This window comes from Macaca fascicularis, chromosome 6 (genome assembly GCF_037993035.2).
Source record: "Macaca fascicularis isolate 582-1 chromosome 6, T2T-MFA8v1.1".
NCBI lineage: Eukaryota > Metazoa > Chordata > Mammalia > Primates > Cercopithecidae > Macaca > Macaca fascicularis.
Genome location: NC_088380.1, coordinates 10,855,470 through 10,874,274, shown reverse-complemented (window position 1 = coordinate 10,874,274; position 18,805 = coordinate 10,855,470). Strand labels below are relative to the sequence as shown.

At 49.2% G+C, this 18,805-nt stretch overlaps 1 long non-coding RNA gene and 1 pseudogene across 1 annotated transcript; one reads left to right on the top strand and one right to left on the bottom strand.

The window, feature by feature from the left end:
* The first annotated feature begins 2,743 nt into the window (after positions 1–2,743).
* LOC107129884 (uncharacterized) lies at positions 2,744–9,961 on the top strand. Its single transcript, XR_001491202.3, has 4 exons — positions 2,744–2,971; positions 3,070–4,371; positions 8,188–8,227; positions 9,404–9,961. It is a non-coding gene; the product is annotated as an uncharacterized lncRNA (long non-coding RNA).
* A 3,948-nt stretch (positions 9,962–13,909) lies between these two features.
* Positions 13,910–15,153, bottom strand: LOC135971503 (large ribosomal subunit protein eL30 pseudogene; annotated as a pseudogene).
* Between the last annotated feature and the right edge of the window lie 3,652 nt (positions 15,154–18,805).

The following is an 18,805-nucleotide window of genomic DNA, read 5'->3' as shown; positions in this document are numbered from 1 at the left end:
TAAAGGGTGGATTATCCAATAAGTGACATTACCACAATTAGGTAAGCATTTGGGAAAACAAATGAAGTTTTATTACACCATATATGTTATGGATTGAATTGTGTCCTCCTAAAAGATAAGTTGAAGTTCTAGCCCCTGGTACCAGTGAATGTGGTGTTTTGGAAATAGGGTCTCTACAGTTGTAATCAAGTTAAGATGAGGTCATTAAGAGATCCCTGATCCAATATGACTGACATCTTCATAAGAAGAGGAAAAGAGACACAAACACACAAAGAGAATGCCGTGTGAAGACAGAGGGGCCAAGGCTCAAGTGATTCATCTATAAGCCAAAGATTGCTGGTGACGTCAAAGCGAAGAGAAAGTCATGGAACAGATAGATGCTCCCCTGGAGCCGTCCAAGAAAGCACAGCCCTACTGCCTCCTTGCAAACAGAACTGTGAAAGAATAAATTTCTGATGTTTTAAGTCATTCGGTTTGTGGTAATTTGTTATAACAGCCCTAGGAAATATATAATATAATATAATATAATATAATATAACATAACATAATAAATATAATATATTATAATAAAATATTCCAAAAGGTCAAATATTCATGTGTTTAAAACTAAAGCATGAGAAGATATATTGGAGAACGTATAGTTTGGGGAGCAGAAAACCTTTGTTATACTAACACTAAGATCGGAAATCATGAAAGAAAAGTTTGACCAGCTGACTACATTAAAAATATGCATTTCTGTATTGCTCACAAAAAAGAATAAAGTTAAAAGTAATAGTAGAAGTATATTTGCCACATATGACAAAGAGTTTATATGCACAGTTCATAAGGGCTCCTATAAATTATAAACATGTAAATAACTCAATATATGTATGAACGAATGACTAGACAAAGTACACAAGAAATTCAAATGGCAATCAAACATGTAGAGAGTTGTTCTGCTTCACTGATAATGAAATAAATGAAAATTAGGATAAAATCTATCATTTCTCCCAAATCATACTGTCAAACATGAATCAAATTGAAAGCCTCTGACACTGACAGTAGCAGCTCCCACATGTTCCAGCCAAAGGGACTTAGGGATGTCAGCTGTGATGTCAAGGGTGACTCAGCAAATCTGAGTTGACCAAACCCTGCACACAGCCTTGATCAGCTCCTAAGAGATGACCACTGAGTCCTTGGAGTATCCCTCCTGATAAGGGTGGCTTCATGTGTCTGAGGCCTTGGGCCACATCCTTAGTTTATGCCAACAGTGTGATTTATGATGAAAGCCTGTTCACAGGTGCCCGAGGCTCTGGGCCATGCTCTATTAATTTCACCTCTGTTGGGCTGGGGTCCGAGTAGCCGAGGTCAGTCACATGGGCACTGCATGCCTATGTGACTGACTCCAATGAAAACCCTGAACACCAACGCATAGGTAAGCTTTCATGGTGGCTAACACCTCAAGTGTGCGGTGACACATCATTGCTGGGGAAAATAAGCACTATCCGTTCAGCCCCGCAGGGCAAGGACACCAGAAGCTTGTGCTAGTTTCTCCTGGACTCTGCTTCATGTTCCTTTTTCCTTTACTAATTTAAATCTGTATTTTCAAAGTGTAAGCACAAGTCTAATAGCCTTTCCAATTCTGTGAGTCCTACTAGCGAGTCGCCAAATCCAAAGGTAGTCTTAGGACTCCCTTCACAAGGGTCTGTTTGCATGATGCTGGAAGCTGAGTTTGCACAGCACTGTGTATAGCGCCTAGAGAACCTGCATTACTCAAATGAAAGAACGGAGGGGGCCAGGCTGAGAGGGGGTCTTGGTGGCAGCCAGGGGTTGCAGCCCTCCTGGGTACTCACGTTGCTGTGTACCTGGGTGGAATATGGGATGGATGGCCCGTGCCCTGGGCATGGCAGTGAGCCCGCGGCCCTCAGGCCTGGCCCCTGCAGGCATGAGCTCTAGCCCCAGTCCAGCGTAAGGCAGAGGCAGAGCCGAAGGGACGTGTTCTTGGTCACTGGGGGCTGGAACTGGTGACAGATGTGCTCTTCCCACACATCCTAAAGAAAACAGCTGCGACAATACTTCGTGCATGGTGCTGGGCATGTAACGCAACACACACTGCTCGGAAGTGCTTGGAAGTGTGACTGTGAAAGTGATTTTCCTCTTGCTGTGCACTGAATGGTGTCCCCCCAAATTCATTGCTGGAGCCCTAACCCCCAGTGTGATGGTATTTGGAGACAGGACCTTTAAGGAGGGAATGGGGGTTAAACGAGGCTATTCGGGTGGGCCCTAATCCACAAGGACTGGGGTCTTTATATGGAGAGGAAGAGACCGCAGGCATGCTGGTGCACAGAGGAAAGGCCGCGGGTGGGCGCAGCAGGAAGATGGCCACCTGCAGCCAGGGAGAGGGACCTCCAGAGAAACCAGCCTGACGCACCTTGGACATCCAGTCTCCAGGACGGTGAGAAAGTCACATGTGTGCTATAAGCGTCCCAGTATGTGGCACTTTCTTAGGCAGCCTTAGCAAACGAATAGAACTTGGAGATGGACACAGACTGCTCCCAGGTGTTCACCTGGCCGTGTAGCCCTCATCTTTGCTCCCACTCTCATTTCCAAGGAGCCTGTGGAGCTGGCTGTGCAGTCGTGTAGGCAGTAGCGCTTTGCAGGCTACAACATCTCCCCCGTGGGCCTTCTGGGTGCACACAGAGGCGGAGCCTCTTGGAGCAGAGTCACGGGTAAAGCTCTCCCGACTCCACCTTGGCCTCCCATCAGGGGTGAATAAGGCGGAAGCTGAGGGGACAGTCACAGCCAGGACAGGAATGTCACCCCTAGCTGGCAGACAGCGCTCTGAGCAGTCTGGCCTGGGATCCTCTGCCCTGCCCACTACTTCAGGAGGCCAGTGTGCTCACTGCCATCCCACAGCCTGGGGACCCTGGACTCCAAACCTGCGAGTGCTGGAGCGGGCGGCTGGAGACCACCTGGACACTTTAAAACACAGGTGCCTTATAGCGTATGTAACAAACCTGCACCTTGTGCACATACACCCTAGAACTTAAAGTATAATAAAAACAAACAAACGAACAAACAAAAACACAGGTGCTCGGCGGGAAAAAATCTCTGCTGGGGTGGGTGGGGAGAGGGATGGGGGACCCTGGGTCCCAGGCCCTCTGCGATTTTCTGATGGACTTCCTTCCTTGGGAGCACTGGCTCAGGGAGCTCCTGGCCTCTCCTCCTCTACCGCATCCTCCGCCAACCGCCTCCACCTGCTCCTGGCCTGATGTCCGCAAGGTCATGGGTGCAGTAGTCCAGGTCCTGGCTCACTGCGGAGGCAGCCCTCTTCAGACAGGAGGCAGAAGAGATGGTCCCAGCAGGTTAGCTTTTACTTTAAAATTATTATGTAATTATGTATATTATTATTGTCATCAACATCTTTTTATTCTGCAAATACTAATTTCATGTCCAGTATGGGCAGGCTCTGTGCAAGGTAAATTACTAAGTTTTGTTAATGAAGTCAAACCAAGTCATGGATTCTATAAAAAGACAACTATTTTAAAATATGGCATCAATGACATTATATAGTTAAGATAGTATAAAGACACGACTTGGAACGAGCAAACGTGGGAACAAGGCAAGGAGAACATTTAGCTTCCTTTCAGAGTGCTCACACTAATTGCTGATGAAACATTTCTGCACTCAGCAGAGAATCAGTCCATAGCCCCCCTCTGATTTAAATGTGGCCCAGCTTGGACTCTGAGAGCAAATGTCCCAGCGCCCCGGGAAGAAGTGATGCAATTCTCTCTTTGCGCTCTGTTTATCATTTCTGAGAAGCAATGACGCACCTGCCTCTTGCAGTTTGGTCTAATTACTTGTCTGATCTCCCCCAGGAAGATGCAGCTGTGTTCTCCCTTGGCCTCCAGAGAGTGGGGGCCACAGACTCTCCTGGAGGAGTGGGGCTGGCCGTCGTGGGCAGGGGAGGTGGAGACCCTTCGCAGCTGATCTGTATTGCAGGGTGTGGAGTAGGTCTGGGGGTTCCTGTGCCTCTCATCTTTAAAAACCAGCAATAAGGTAGTTTACTGTGAGCCAGACCCATCATTCTCTTTCCTCCCTGGAGCCATCGACGACTCTTCCCCTAAGGGCTGGAAGGGAGGGTCCCCTTTCTTTGACTCCCCTTGCAGTTCCTCTGATGCTGAAGAGTAGGGCTTGCAGGGACTCTGCCTCCTGCAGGGAGCAGCCACTGTTTCCAGGGACCCTCCCAGAAGAGGAGCTAATTTCACACTTTGGGACTCCGTAGAAGCCGGCTTCCTGGCAGTTTGAAGCGTTCTTCTCACACATCTTCCACCAGCTTGTTCGTCTGCCTATATCTGAGGATCCTTTAAAGTGATTGAAACAAAATTAAGGGTAAGAAACTTAAAATTCGCTCTGTGCTTGCTATGTGCCAGACACAGTATTTGGCATGATACAGATTTTCACTGACATCAACTCACTTGGGCAGGCGACTTCACCTCTACGTGCCTTAGTGTCCTTACCTGTACTGATAAATCTAATGGTACTCGCACTTAACCAGAGGGGTATTGTGAAGAAAGACTGATGTAATACACATAAAAGACTCAGAACAAATCCTAGAATAGGCAGCATTCAATAAATGTGAGGAGATATTTCATCCTCCTCCTCCCCATCAAGGTAGATATTTAGCCCATTTTACAGATGAAAAAGTGGAGGCCCAGGCAATGGAGTCGTCCTCACAATGACCTCCTGAGGAAAGTGGTACAACCCCAATTCAACCCAGCCCAAAGTCCTCCTGGACCTCACACCACCACAGCATCTCTCCTCTCGGGACCCACAAGAACGTCTGAAACCTGGAAAATAATTACTACCTCCCTGTGTTATCATTGACTTCCAAATTCTTCCACATAGGACAGTGGCTTTCAAATTTGTTTGGTTTGGTTTGTTTTTTTTGAGACAGGATCTCTTTCACTCTGTTGCCCAGGCTGGGGTGCAGTAGCATGATCATAGCTCACTGCAGCCTCAACCTCCTGGGCTCAAGTGATCCTCCCACCTCAGCCTCCCAAGTAGCTGGGACTATAGGTGCATGCCACCACACTTGGCTAATTTTTGCAATCACAGCACCATCATTGTGTGTTTTGAATCTACCATTGAAAGGCAGAGATACGTGGTTCTGTTAGAACTATGAGTGAATAAATGTGTATTGTCTTAAGCCACCCAGTTTGTGGCACTCAGTTACAGCAGTCCCAGGAGACCAACACACTCTGAAATCAAAGCTTAGTGTAATTTTTAAAAATTGTACTATTTTTAGCCCAGTTCTGGGCCACGTGCTCTTAGGAAGCAATAGTCCTGATTCGATGTTTCCAGCTGGAGGAGACCCTTCCTCCCCTCACCCATCCAAAGAGATCACCTTGGGGCCGGGCTGCCGGGCGACATCCAGAACAGAGAAACTCTCTGCCCAGGAAGAAGAGGGCTCTTTATTTCTGAGATAGAGTCTGCCGAGTGGCTGGAACCACAGGCATGCACCACCATGCCTGGCTAATTTTTGTATTTTTAGTAGAGATGGGATTTCACCATGTTGGCCAGGCTGGTCTTGAACTCCTGACCTCAGGTGATCCACCCGCTTCGGCCTCCCAAAGTGCTGGGATTACAGGCATGTGCCACTGCACCTGGCCAAATAGGGTTTGTCCGGCTGCCAGCAGGGGTCCAGCTGCCCTTGAAAGATGGCATGGCCCGCCCTCTGCCATGGTTCCCGCCTGAGCCATGACAGGGAGAGGGAGGCCTGGAAGATAAAGACCATGGAGGCAGATGCAGTAATCTCAATTCCTGAGGCTGCTCCTGGGACCCAACCCAAGTGGGTGGATGCCTGTTTGTCAGCCCAGCCACACATGTAGACCAGAATCAGCCAGCTTCCATCAACCTTCACTTCAAGCATTCAGACATACAACAATTCGTGCATCTGATGGCTTCTGGAATCACATTTGAAAAGGGAAAGCTGTTGTAAACACATCAGCTGCTAATCAGACCACCTCAAGGAACACTAGGATGAGTGGTTTTTGTTTGTTTATCTGTTTGTTTTTTTGAGACAGAGTCTTGCTCTGTCCCCCAGGCCGAAGTGCAGTGGTGCGATCTCGGCTCACTGCAACCTCGCCCCCTGGGTTCAAGCAATTCTCATGCTTCAGCCTCCCGAGTAGCTGGGATTACAGGTGCCTGCCACTACGCCCTGCTAATTTTTTAATTTTATTTTTAGTAGAGATGGGGTTTCACCATGTTGGCCAGGCTGGTCTCAAATTCCTGACCTCAGGTGATCTGCCTGTCTCAGCCTCCCAAAGTGCTAGGATTACAGGCATGAGCCACCATGCCCAGCCAGATGAGTGTTCTTTACAGAGCAAAGGTATTTTTAAACACGAAGCATCACTCTGTGGAGGAGTATGCTGGGGCTGCAGTAACAAAGTGTCACGAGCAGAGGGGCTTAAACCACAGAAGTGCCTCGCCTCAGAGCTCTGCAGGCTGGAAGTGCAAGAGCAAGGTGTCCGCAGGGTTAATTCCTACTGAGACTGTGAGAGCAAATCTGCCAGGCCTCTCCTCTAACTTCTGGTGTTGGCAGGCAAAACTTGGGGTTCCTTGGTTTGTAGAGGCATCACCCTGATCTTTGCCTTCATCTTCACATGGCCTGTTTGTTTGTTTGTTTGTTTTGAGATGGAGTCTCGCTCTGCCACCCAGGCTAGAGTGCAGCAGCATGATCCCTGCTCACTGCAACCTCCTTCTCCCAGGTTCAAGTGATTCTCTTTCCTTGGCCTCCTGAGTGGCTGGGATTAGAGGCATGCACCACCATACCTGGCTAATTTTTTTTGTATTTTTGTTAGAGATGGGGTTTCACCATGTTGGCCAGGCTGGTCTTGAACACCTGGCCTCAAGTGATCTGCCCACCTCGGCCTCCCAAAGTGCTGGGATTACAGGGATGAGCCATCATGCCAGGCCAGTTTGGAAGTTTTTGAAAAGCTAAACACACACACACACACACTATTGTGAGCCCCCAATTCACCCCAAGACATACACTAAACAGAAATGTGTGCATGTCCACCAAAAAACACGCAAGAATTTAGAGAGCAGCACTGCTGGTGATTGCTAAAAACTGAAAACATTTCTAACCTCCATCCTGCAAGGGGAAAATGGGTGAATAAATAGAGGTGTGTTCAAATGGCGGGATTCTACTCAGCACTAGAAAAGAGCAAACTGCAGCCTCACGTGGCAATGTGGATGGGCTTAATGGGCCTCATGCTGAGAGAAAATCAGGCACCAAAAAGAAGAGACAATTTTGTTCCATTGACAGGCAGTTCAAAAACAGGCAAAAGGTGTCAGGAGTCAGAACAGGGCTTACCTTTGGGAGTGGGTAGCAACTTGGGGGGCTGTGGGATTGAGGGGGCAGTTTCTCTGCTGCTTCTAACATTCTGTTCCTCAATCTGGGTGCTAGTTAGAAAAGCGTGTTCTGTTTGTGAGAATTCACTGAGCTGAGGTTATGATACATAACACGATATGATGCATAATATGATATAGAATAGAACACGATATAACATCTCTCAGCTCTGGCTTCCTTTTGCTTGTAAAATGAAATAATAAGAATACTCACCCTAGCCGGGCATGGTGGCTCACACCTGTAATCTCAGCACTTTGAGAGGCTGAGGCAGGTGGATCACCTGAGATCAGGAGTTTGAGACCAGCCTAGTCAACGTGGTAAAACCCTGTCTCTACTAAAAATTAAAAAAAAAAATACAAAAACTTAGCCAGGCATGATGGCACACTCCTGTAGTCCCAGCTACTTTGGAGGCTGCAGCAGGAGAATGACTTGAACCCAGGAGGCGGAGGTTGCAGTGAGCCGAGATCACGCCACTGCACTCTAGCCTGGATGACAGAGTGAAGAGTGAGATTTCATCTCAAAAAAAAAAAAAAAAAAAAAATTCACCGGGTGTGCTGTCATGTGCCTGTAATCCCAGCTACTGGGGAGGCTGAGGCAGGACAATCACTTGAACCCAGGAGACAGAAGTTGCAGTGAGCCAAGATCATGCCAGTGTACTCCAGCCTGGGTGACAAGAGCAAAACTACATCTCAAAAGAAAGGAGTACTCACCCTGATAGAGTCAATGTGAGAAATAATAAAAGTTCCTGTGACATACTAACTGCTCAATAAATGACAGCATTTTTTTTTTTCTAGGCGGAATGAATCTTTGGTGATGAAAGTGAGAATCTGGGAGGTAATGGTGGCGGCCTGTGGTGGGAGCCTCTGGGGCGCTGCTGAGAGATGGCGCTGAGTGGCGTTATGGGCGCAGGCTCACTTTCTAATAATTCTTCCAGCTGGGTACCTGATTCGTGGGCTTTTCTGTGGGCATGTCATACTTCAACACAAAAATAACTTACCAAAAATGCAAATAAAAGTATCCATTTCACAGATTATGAGGATTAAAGAGATAAGAAACCTAAAGCACTTAGCATTGTGCCTCCCACGGTTTAAGAGCTCGGTGCCTGTCTGCTGTTGTAGCTGCACAATCCCTTATCCAGAAAGCTGTGGGTTTTTGGCATTTGAGTTTGGGGAGCTGTAGGCTGGTAATACAGGGCATATCCTGAATATCACTTACCACCTGCTGCTGGGTCCGACCCGCAGATCCTGCCCGAATGACAGATGAACACATGCACTCAGACACAGGTATCCAGTGAAAGAGTGGGCTAGGGGACTGGACCACTCGCAGACACCGAGGAGGGTGCTGTAAAGAGTCAGCATCTGTGGCCCTGACAAGCTGGTGCTTCGGGCATTTATTTAGTACAGATTTAATGACAAAGGCCTCGAGTCAACACACTTGTGGGTAATTATCATGGTTGCTCCCCTAGAGAGAGCAGTCCTGCGCACAGATTATTAAAGGCCAGGTTCCAAGGCCTAAGTAAATTAACTTATCTAGATTAGTTTCTTTATATCCCCTTGTTATCTAACCTAAGCTTTCAGGTACCAGAAAAGAGAATCTGGCTGCCTTCAGCCCAAATCCTTTTCTGAAGCTTTTGTAAAACCTCCTGGCTTTCCAGGAAGGTTTGCATCTTTCTACAATTTTTCCCACCACCTGACCAATCTCCTACAACCCCCCACATGTCTGGGCAGTGCCCCCCAGAAAACACAGTATCACTATTCTCACCAATGGATACAGAAAATCTATAAATAGTCCCAAGTCCATTCAAATCAATTTTATCCCTAAATGGGGTTTGTCTCCAAATTTACACACAAAAAATGTTCCCAGAGCGTTTTGGATTTCAGAATTGTGGATAAGGGATTGGACACCCATATTTTCATCATCATGATGTGTATGATGTCATGTGTTTTCTGCAACTGGAAATTGGATCATTTGTGTATGGTCCAATTTTGCATGACATTTCCCATTCTACAGAGATGTGAAAACTGGAAGAGAAACGGGCAGTACCTCTAAGATTCGCCTAAACAGATGCTGTGGTTTCCATCAAACCACAGACCACCCCAGCATCTCAGGTTGTCCTGAGAGAGCCACAAGGCCAGGGCCCTTGAGGGATTCCCAGACACCAGCTGTTCCTCCAGGCACCAATTCCACCCTCCACCTTTCTGTGCCGGTCCCAGACCCAGGCAGCCCAGGTGAGAAGCTATGGGTAGGAGGTTTCCCAGTGGGTAGGGGTGCCAGACTAAGCAGCTAGAAATATAGAATGCTGGATTAAATGCAAATTTCAGATCAATGATAAATAATTTTTTGTGTAAGTGTATCCCATGCAGCATTTGAAATACAATTTAATCAAATTTAACTAGATGACCTGCATGTTGTACGAAACTCCCTAGGGGGTGTGTCTCCAGGATAGAGCACCAGTGGAGAATGGCAGCCCACACTGTTATGGGATGAAGTGTGTCCCCCAAAATCAACATGTTGCCGCCCTAACCCCCAGAACCCCAGAATAAAACTATATTTGGAGTTAAGGTCTTTAAAGAGGTAATTACATTCTAATGAGGTATTTAGGGCAGACCCTAATCCAATAGGACTGTATCCTTCTAAGAAGAGGATGGGGCATCAGAGGAGAGGCCATGTGAGGATACCATGGGAAGGCGGCCACCTGGAAGCCAAGGAGAGGGGCCTCAGGAGAAACCAGCCCTGCTGACACCCTGAGCTCCTTGTACTTCCAGCCTCCTAGACTGTGAGAAAATATACTTGTGTTATTTAAGCCCCTCAGTCTGTGGTTCTTTGCTGTGGCAGCCCTAAGAATCTAATACACATGCCAACCTGTCCAGGCACAGATGGGCCATCTTCAGGGAGAGGGTATAGGGGGATCTGCAGGCCTGCCAGGGATGAACCATGAGGTGGGGCCCTCAGCAGTGGAGGCAGCTTCCCCCAACCCCAAGCCCCCAGACCCTCCCCCTGTGATATGTATGCTCTGAGTTCAGTCTGTTTCCAAGCCCCTTCCTATGCCTGTGGAGTCAATGTCACCCCCAGTCTTGGGGTATCCTTGCACTGATACACTACACTACACCCTCATACCCACCCCACGGCTTCCTGAACTGCACCCCCAAGTGCACCGCTCTGCATCTGGCTTCTCCATCAACCACGTGCCCTGGAGTTTCTCCGAGCTGTCCATGTGGGCAGCCTCCTTTTGAAGCCTGGAGTGGGTGAGTATTGAGCAGAGGCGATGGCAGGGTCTAGAGCTCATTCATTCCTGAGTAGGGGAAGCTTTAAGATTCCTTCTGTACCATAAGTGAGTGCCGCCCTGCCTGGGGATGTGCACACCCTGCCCTGAGACTACTGCCTCAGACCATGGGTAGCTGGTCAACCTAGGCATTGCCCACGCCTCCCACATGAGCGGTGGGCAGCCCCACTGCCCCTCTGTTCATTGACCTGTGGAGTCTCAGAGATGTCTTGTGTTTTTTTTTTTTTTTTGAGACAGTTTTGCTCTGTTACCCTGGAGTACAGCGGTGCAATCTCTGCTCACTGCAACCTCTTCCTCCCAGATTCAAGCGATTCTCATGCCCCAGCCTTCCAATTAACTGGTATCACAAGCGTGCACCACCATGCCCAGCTAATTTTTGTATTTGTAATAGAGATGGGGTTTCGTCATGTTGGCCAGGGTGGTCTCAAACTCCTAACCTCAAGTGATCTGCCTGCCTCGGCCTCCCAAAGTGCTGGGATTACAGGTGTGAGCCACCGCACCCAACCTGTCTTGATTTAATAGTCATTCAAGGTGCTCATTTCTTGACTGAATGACTACAAGAGCAGATATAAATGAACACATCCAATCAGTCTTGCCCTGGGTCTGAAGTGGGATTCTCAGCACCAGCGATCTGTTGCACTCGATCATTCTCTGTAGTGGTGCCAGCCTCTGCCCTGCAGGATGTTTAGCAGCGTCCCTGGACCTCACCCACTAGATGCCAGCAACAGCTCCCTGCCCCGGTTGTGACAAGTAAAAATGTCCTCGGACATTACTTCAAGCACGGAGGTTGGGAACCGCTGTTCTCAATGTTTCCAAATGCATCTCACACCATAGGTCTATGCACAGAATAAATGAATGATTCACTGTTGACCAATGAAGGTTTTGTTTGGAGACAGGTGTTATAACAGCAGGAATAAAACTCCCCAAAGAAAAAGTGTGCTATCAGCTGAAGCATCTCCCAAGTCCAGCCCTGCACCCCCACGTGCATCCCCACACGCATGTGCTGTCAGGAATCAACCGAACCCTTGTTTCTGTCTCAGAAAATTGGTGGAAGCAATCCTTGCTTGCGTGCCGGGATGCCTGTCCAGGTGAAGCCAGCGGGAGTCTCTCCAGATTCTAAGGCAGTGATGGGAAAGTGAAGGAAGCAGAAACGACCAAGGGCCGTCCTCTGTCAGTAATTCACTCTGTCAGCCCTCCCTAAGCCGGGTGGTGAGTGTTGTGCATCAGGACGCCGGGCTCTTGTGGGGTAATGAGAGGGACTCACACATGGCCAAACTGTGACTCAAACCTGGCAGGACTCCAGAGCCCACTGGCTTCACTCTGCCCTCTTAAATTCTACAATTAGAGCTCCCTGGGGGAGGGCAACCCATTGACTTAAATGTTCACTCACCTGTAAACAGGCGACATGAGATTTTCTCCCATTCATGGGTTTCCTGATGTTAGGCTGGAGCACAGAGCAGGGGCCATAGGACACCTATGGGCTGAAGAGAACCCTGGGTAGAAGACAGTGTGTGTGTGTTTCACGATGGTGCCAGGAGCTGGCCCTTTGATATAAACCAGGTCCTATTTTGAGCGTGCTGGGAAGTTCAGTAGTAGCGTTCCATAGACACTTCTGAGATGCACAGGCACTTTTCCTGCCTAATGTGGCCAGGAAAAATTGCCCTGATAAAACCAATGACATCATGGATTAGAACCTGAGGACTGCGCAGTCTAGTGGTTCCCGATCTTGCTGCCTTTCACGGCTCCCCAGGCGATGTTAATAGGCAGCAAAATCAAGAACCACTGGCCCTCAGGGCCCTTGCTGCCAGTAAACAGGCAGCAGTCGATGTCCAGGCCCTCCCCACCAACTAAATCGGGGTCTCCAGGATGGGCTCGTGCCTCCGCGGTTCCTGGCTCCCCCGGTGCAGCTGGGACCTCCTTCAGTGATCCAGTGCAGGATTCTCACACCGTAACGCGCATCTAAACGAATCGGGGCGCTTGTGAAAATCTGAATTCTGGCTCAAGAGGCTTGGATGAGCCTGAGATTCTACTAGGAGCTAGGAAAAGTGTGATCCAGAGCTAGGAAAAGTGTGATCCTTGGATGCTTGTCATCTGGGAGCTTGTTAGAGGTGCAGGATCTCAGGTCCCACCCAGAACCTAAGGATCAGAATCTACATTTGAAAAAGGTGCAGGCTTGTTGAATATAAGTCCCTAGTTTGAGACAACCTACTACAGCCTGAAGCCTCTATTTGCTCATGAGGAAGTGAGGTTCAGAGAAATGGGGCCCTGGACCCCACAGCTACTCAATGCAAAAAGCTTTAGGAACTGTGCTTGCCTGCAACCCAAGCGTCTTCTTCCCACCCTTGCTTGTCTCACTAAAGATTGCATTTGTTTCTCTGACAATGATAATTTCAGGCAAGGTATAAAACTTGTTCCTCCTGTTACATTTAATTCAGGCATGAAACCAAACAAACCCAAAAATGTAGAAAGGAAAGAGAAGAAATGGGGCTAAAAAAGATCTAAAAATGGGACAGAAGCAAGGTGCCTTTTTCATCTTCTCTTTGATTAAAAAAGGTCTGTGAGCTCGAAGCCCACAGGTATGTGACTCAGTGCAGACGAGGGGAAACTCCGTGGGAAGTTTTGGATCCTTCCTATTAGAAGAAACAGGAATTTAGCCCAGCTCAGGGAAAACATATGAGCTTTCTTTGACTCTCCCAGGATGAGCTAGTTTCAGCATCGTGGTGAAAAAATAAAATAATACAAAAGTGTTCACCAAAAGGAAGTTCTGTTTCCTCTATTTCTGAACCCACAGAGAGCTAAAATGACTCTGATGAGTCAGAAGCCAGCGCCCCTGAGGGAGCCACCAAAGGAAGATACTGAGCTTTTAATGTTTCCTTAAAGGGCAGCCCTAACCCCTCCCAGGGCGGAGCTGATTTTTGGAAATAGCCAAAAGTGGTTTCAAGTCACATCACGTGATTGAGGTGGGTGACCAAACTCAGCACGATGTTAGAAACCAATCCAAATGTGACAATAAGTGACATTCCTGATTTGTTTATTTATTTATTTTGAGATGGTGGTCTCTATCCGTCACCCAGGCTGGAGTGCAGTGGCATGATCACGGCTCACTACAGCCTCTACCTCCCAGGGTCAAGCCATCCTCCCACCTCAGTTTCCCAAGTAACTGGGACTACAGGCATATGCCACCATGCCCAGCTAATTTTTTTATTATTTATTTTTTGTGGAGACGAGGTCTCGCTATGCTGCCCAGGCTGGTCTCAAACTCCTAGATTCAAGTGATCCTCCCACCTTGGCCTCCCAAAGTGCTGGGATTACAGGCATGAGCCACTGCACCGGGCCTGGTTTCTTCATGCAGGCTGTCACCTGGCTCTAGAAGGCAGTTTCTTATAAAAGTCCCAGCTGCGGCTTGAGCAGGAACAGCTGCATGGACAACAGCATGGAGCTTCTCAAGGTGCCTCCTTCGAAGGGCAAAAGTGGGTCTGATGAGTTGTTCAAAGCGGGTACCCAAGGGTCACATTCCCTGCATCCAACTCCCACTCCCACTTCACTCCTTCCTTCCTTCCTTCCTTTCTTTCTTTCATTTTTTAAACAAGCTTGGGCAAATTTTATTAAAGGAAAATTTTGCATGGTTTACTTTTCACCAATTTTACTGTTCTGGCGTGCTTCTAATGATGTCAGAATCACCTGGATCAATGATAGCCATTGTGCACACTCTGTAGTATTTTCCACATGCTGTGCCCAGTTCAATATTATTGCCACCGTAGTGATGGACACCAATTTTGGCCAACATTCCATAGCTGGGCAGTTATGAGAATGACCAATTTCACTTTGCCTTGTCTGATCATCTTCAGAGTCTGCTTGTACCCCAGTTCGTACTTTCCACCTTTCATAACGAGTTGGAGCCTACAGTTGACTGACTCCAGGAACTTTTTCTTGTTCTTTGTGGCCACCAACTTCCTGCCTTAGGTGCAGGATGACCTCCAACCGAGAGCAGCCACTAAGATGGCCGGGGAGCCTCATTTCTTTCATAAAGGTGATTGCCCATTTTCAGACACAGGATAGGGGTTTATTGAGGGTGCCACCAAGGAGAAGGGGGTCACTACCTGAGAAGGGGCCATGGGGGGCCCATGGCAGGTGGCAGAGGGCAGAGCAAAGAAGGGGCAGACATCGCCCCTATCAGTTTGCTTGTGCTGCACTAATGAAGTACCACAGATCGGGGCTTAAACAATGCAAACTTACTGTCTCACAGTTCTGGAGGCCAGAAGTTCAAGATCAAGGTGTGAATAGGGCCTGTCCCCTCTGAAACCTGTAGGGCAAATTCTTCCTTGCCTCATCCTCGCCTCTGTGGGTTGCTGGCAATCCTCGTCATCCCTGGGCTTCCAGCTGCATCCCCCTAATCTCTGTTTCTGTTGCTGTTATATGGCATTCTTCCTGTGTCACTATCGTCATCTGGCCGTCTTCCTGTAAGGACAGCAGTCATCACGGATTAGGGGCCCACTGTCCTCTGGTAGGACCTCATCTTAACTATTTACAGCTGCAACACCCTGTTTCCAAATAAGGCCACTGCCTGAGATACTGGGGGTTGGGACCTCAATGTATTTTTCTGGGGAAACACAAAATTCAATCTGTAATGCCACCTTTGTCAAAATTGTTTCTAGAATATTAATTAGGCTCATTCACCCCACCTGAGGGTTTTTTTGGTTGTTGTTGTTTTTTTTGTTTTGTTTTGTTTGTTTGTTTTTTGAGACAGAGTCTCACTCTGCTGCCCAGGCTGCAGTGCAATAGTGTGATCTCGGTTCACTGTAACCTCTGCTTCCTGGGTTCAAGCTATTATCCTGCCTCAGCCTCCCAAGTAGCTGGGACTACAAGTGCCCGCCACCACACCCAGCTAATTTTTGTATTTTTAGTAGAGATGGGGTTTCACCATGTTGGCCAGGCTGGTCTTGAACTCCTGACCTCTGGTGATCCACCCACTTTGCCCTCCCAAAGTGCTGAGATTACAGGCTTGAGCCACCACACCCCGCCCTGAAGAACTATTTTTATCTGCACAATACTTCATTCAAACAAACCCTTTCTTGGAAATCTAATCTGTTGTATCCCAGAAGATCTTGAAATATAATTATTGTGCTTTTTTGTTGTGGTTTTTTGTTGTTGTTGTTGTTGTTTGCTGCTTTGTTTTTTGCTTTTTTGAGATAGAGTCTTGCTTTTGTTGCCCAGGCTGGAGTGCAGTGGCACCATCTCAGCTCACTACAAACTCCACCTCCCTGGTTAAGTGATTCTCCTGCCTCAGCCTCCTGAGTAGCTGGGATTACAAGCGCCCGCCACCACACCCAGCTAATTTTTGTATTTTTAGTAGAGACAAGGTTTCACCATTTTGGCCGGGCTGGTCTCGAACTCCCAACCTCAAGCGATCCGCCTGCCTCAGCCTCTCAAAGTGCTGGGATTACAGGCATGAGCCACCTCGCCAGGCCTATTGTGCTTTTTTCCCTTCCCCTAGTCTCTCCTAAGTGCTCAATGAGCAGGCTCCTGGCGGTAGGATGCAGAAGGCCTGAGTTAACAGGGCCTTTCATTCACTCTGCAGGCTCTGGAGAGGCCCAAGGAGCAGGCTGGTGTCCCAGGGAAGACCCTGGAGGGGAGGGAGGCCCCTGGCTCTGCCCACAGCTGACTATGCGGGAATCACCGGGGCAGCAGTGGGTCGGGGCAGCAGTGGGCCGGGCTGCAGCCACGGAGGAGGTCAGGTCCTGGGCCAGGGCCTGCGGGTGGTTAGAGAGTAGTGAGTGGGGACAGCCTGCTGCGGCTTGACGGATCCTTGGGCACAGACCTCCCTGCTCCTCCTTGGCCCTCCCTCCAGGAGGCACAGCCTCAGCCTCCTGCGTTCTTTCCTCTGCAGCTGCCTGGGCTGCCTGCGCTCAGCCCTGAACACCCTCCAGGCCTTGAGGCTCTGCTACCCCACGCGGAGCCCCCATTTCAACAGATGCAGACATCCCAAAGCCCCTTCCCCACAGCCCGAAGAGAAGTCCTGGCTCTACAGAGAGAGCAGAGAAGCGGAGCCCCCCGGGATGCCCCCCGAGACCTCCCTCTCCCCAGCACCCAGGATGGGAGCACGCACTTCCCGTGGCTGGGGGAAGAAACTGCCACACACAGGGAGGCTGAACACAACAGGAGTCTATTCCGCACAATCCTAGAGGCCAGAGGCGGTGACGTCAAGGCGCTGGACGGCCGCCCTCCCATCGGAGGCTCGGGAAGAATCCGTTCCTTCCTCTTCCAGCTTCCCTGGCTCAGTGCAGCACCCCTGCAACCTCTGCCTCCATGGTGACATCGCTTCCCCTCTTCTGTGCCAAATGTCCCCCTGCCTCCCTCTCCACCAGAATAATCCCCTCATCTCAAGCCCCTTCATTTAATCACACCTGCAAAGCGTTTGCCGCATAAGGTAACAATTACAGGTTCCAAGGATTAAAACCTGGTATGTTCGGAGGCCATTATTCTGCCTACACAGAGGGGTTGGCTTAGGACACCCGTCCTTGTTGCCGGGTAAAGCTGCCCAGGGAGCCTGGAGGAAGCCTCCTCTGTCTCTTTCAACCCCCACAGGTGCCCCAAGGGAGCCGCCACTGAGGTCCTCGGGCTCTGATCGAAGTATGACGTGACAGCAAGTCCACTCCTCTCCCCGCTGACTCTGGCACAAGTTTTCCGCGTGGCCAGGGATGGGTGTGAGCAGCCCAGAGTAGGGGCCGGCCCAGGCTCGGCCAAGGTCCACACGTCTGCCTGGCCGTCATGCCCAGCTCCATGTGAGATGGGACCACCAGCGCTGGCCACCTGGGGGGCTTCCCTGAGGGCCAGCTCGCAGCTCTTCGCCAATATCTCATCCCAATCTGCAGATGCTAGACCGTAAGTCTTCACTACTCAAAGCGGGGTGCCAGGGCCAGCAGCAGCCCCCCTCACCTGGGAGCTTGTTAGAAAAGAAGATCCTCAGGCCCAGCCTCAGCCCTTCTGCATCAGAACCTGCATGTTTACCACCCGCCGGGGAGTCCTGGGCCCACGACAGTGAGAAACACGTGTAGAATCAACTCCAGCGCCTTTTCCCCTCCCACCAGTGCAACTGCTCATTCCATTCCAGAGCTGGTCTTTTCTCTCCTGGCAGGAGTGTGGGCTGCCTGCCTCCCCAGGGGATGGGCGTGTGGTTTGGAAGCCAAGCAGTGCTCATTTGGTTTATTTATCTTCCTGAGACTTAATCTAGTTTGAATTTCAGATAACATTCTAAAAAGGCTTCGCTTGTTTTTCTTATCTGGAGTGCACTCGTGTTGAACAAAGTTGAGAAACATTTCTGCGGCTGATCGCGGAGCTTCAGACCCACCCTATGGGGGGCTGCCTTCCCAGTGATCTCTAAAACCCATCTGATTTGGACCCTTCCTGTGGTGAACATCTGTTGTTTGTCCACATGGCTCTCTTCACTTCCCTTTAGAAAAGGTCTCCTCCCATGGGAAGGAGGCTGCCAATCACAGCAGGCCCACCCTCTCCTCCACCCGTCACATGATGCAGGTCATGTGGTGGCCACATGACACAGGCCAGCCTCTGTAAAGCGTCTGTGCCCCTAGCCACAGTTGATTGGTCTGCTGTTGACACGTGACTAAAACTAGACCAATCAGAATTCTTCCTTCCCCGAGGCGTTTAAAATCAAAGCTGAGAAATTGTGTATCTGTTTTTCAGGGATCTCTAACCTGCAACGATGTCAGAGAAGTACTGCTACCTGGACGTGCTGGCTCATGGCAGCCTGCCCTATGGAGGTACCTGCCTCCTGGTACTCTGCCCTGTAGAATTTTTCTGCCACACAGAGGTTCCCTGCCACATGGAGAATGCCCACCTGCAGGGGGAGGAATGACACCAGGCACAGAGAAACCTAGGTCAAAGTCGGAGCCACAGGGCGTCTCGGCTCCATTCCAGAGCCACGTTATACTTCCTGATGTCCCTGTACTCACTACAGTTCTTAGAGCTACCCGAAGTCCTAACATATTCCCTTTTCTGTCTAGTTTGAATTTGATTTCTGTCTTTTGCAACAGAAAAAGTCCTAACACATTTCCATTTTGGAAATCTTCGGATAGCGGCCATGTTGGAGTACAGGATATCATCCTCCTTAT